The sequence below is a fragment of the Molossus molossus genome, unplaced genomic scaffold, assembly GCF_014108415.1.
Source record: "Molossus molossus isolate mMolMol1 unplaced genomic scaffold, mMolMol1.p scaffold_m16_p_5, whole genome shotgun sequence".
Lineage (NCBI taxonomy): Eukaryota > Metazoa > Chordata > Mammalia > Chiroptera > Molossidae > Molossus > Molossus molossus.
In genome coordinates this window covers 103,573,273-103,575,617 of record NW_023425388.1, presented here as the reverse complement: position 1 = coordinate 103,575,617, position 2,345 = coordinate 103,573,273, and positions in this window count along the sequence as shown.

Genomic DNA, 2,345 nt, shown 5'->3' with positions numbered 1-2,345 from the left:
GCTTTAAAAGCAATAACAAAAGATACTATATATATTTAAATTTTTAAATGTTTTTATTGATGTTTTAGAGAGAGGTGAAAGGAGAGAGACAGAAACATCGATGTGAGAGAAAAACATTAATCGGCTGCCTCCTGTACTTCCCCACCAGGGATTGAGCCTGCAACCCAAGAACATGCCCTGACTGGGAATCAAACTGGGACCTCTCTGTCCATGGGACCATGCTCAATCCACTGAGCCACGCTGGCTGGGCAAGAAGATACTATATATTATCCACAAAAGTATTCAGTTACATTATGGGCTACCAGTGTGAGCCAGGTTGCTGGAGTCCCAGATATGGCGACTGTCTGCCGCCCCAGGGAAGGGCTCACCAAAGGAACAAAGGCCTCTGACAGCACGTTTGTCCCGGAGAAAGCCCCCTCTCCAGCCCTCGCTCCAGTGCCAAACAGCTCAGTTCTTCCCTGTGTGTCTCTGGCGCCCCTCGAGCTGCCTCCCCTCCGAGCTTAGAGGGAGAGAGTCCAATAAGTCCGTGCGCGGGCCCTTTAAGGAGCTGCCTGGGGCTCCAGCCGCCTCAGCCTCCCTGAGCCTCAGTTCCCGCTGGTTTTCCAGCCAGAAGTGATGGGGATTCTCTTCCTGGCACTGGAACCCTGAGCGGGCACCTGGTGTGGGATGGGGACCCCTCTGTCCTCAGGGAGGACCTTCCCAGCGAGGTGTGCTACTGATTTTTATCCGCCACACGTGGGTGTGGGACCAGCCCGTCCCCTCCGCCCCTCCTACCAGTCTCGTGTGGCTGCTGCTTTAATCCCGTAGCTGTAGGACTGCCATTCAGCTGACTTCAGGCGGTTCTGAGTGATGGTTGTTCTGTAGTTCAGTTGTAACTTTGATGTGGTTGTGGGAGGACGAGATACCGTGTTTACCTCCCACCATCGGGACCGGAAGTCTTTTTGCTCTTCTTTGTTAATTGCTAGTTTTGTTGAGGGGAGAGCAGCGGGCGGTGTTAAGTGTTACCCGTGTGGTGGCTATACAAATTTACACAAAGATCAGATAGGGTTGATGCCATCCCAGCTGTTCATGGACACATATGCCAAGTGAAATCTAACATATATTATATTATAGCTACATAAGAAAGTAAATGAAAGCATGCAAGGGCTCTTTAATGGGTAGGTTAACTTGCACCATGTAACTGTGGATCTTTAGCTATCTCTGATCCCATTGTGTATTCTAACAGGATTAGCTAGTATTAGTCCTCCACCCACAAGAAGTGTGATATGCAGTGTGACCTGCAAATCCCTCCTGGGATTCAGAAGGGCTGAGTTGAGCCATGCATGATTTCAAAGCAATTCTCCTCACAATTATCTGCTTGACCTGCAAGATGAACAAGCATATCATTTAATTAATTGCCAAGCTCTCATGAACAGTGCTGTTCATTTTTCTAGTAATCGAATGATGATATGCCAATGCTGATACTTATGGGAATCACCAGAATTGCACATTAACTGGTCTGATGGCCACTTTCCACATTGCCATCAAACACTACTAGCAATCTTGACATGAATAATTCTTTTATAGGAGTCCCATAAAAACATCCACAAGACAGGATTAATAGCAGCTATTTCCTTACAGCAGTGATAAATATTTTCTGATCACCTAAAGTCATAATACAAAAACATTTCCTTCCCCATTTATTTATGAGGTACAAATGTGAGCCATATCTTCAAAGGCTAGTCATATCTAAGGTGTGAAGATGACTAATCCAGAAAGAAAAGAATTGATAAAACAAATATATTTATTTATTCCACTAAAATATGGTAAAGATTTCAATTTCATGTGGGTGTAGTGAGAGAAGGGATGGGAATGTATGTCTTTCTGTTATCAGAGAAAATAGAATATACACCTTGCAATGAAATTATTCTAATGTAAAAACTCCAGTCTATTATTGTATATATTTATTCTATATGCTCAAATAGAAATTTATTTTATAGATAAACAAATGTAGAAACAGTAGCCTGGCAGAGCAAGATGGAAAAAACTATCCCTAAAACACTTGGCTGTAGAGTTTGTTTACTGGATATTCCTCTTTCATCTCTCCTGTTTCCTCCTTCCTTCTTCCTCTTCTTCCACCACCACTCCTCCTCCTCCTCTCCTCCTCCTCCTCCTCCTCCTCCTTTCTCTTCTTCCTCTCCCATTTCTCTCTCTGTCCCTCCCTCTTTCCCCTCGCTGTCTCCCTCCTTCACTTTCTTAGTATTTGTTTGCCAGCTTTAATGTCTGTTGTGTATTCAACAACGAGATCAGATTCTAAAGTATAATAAATAACTAAAAAAGCCAATGAGTTAAACAGTTGAAATATC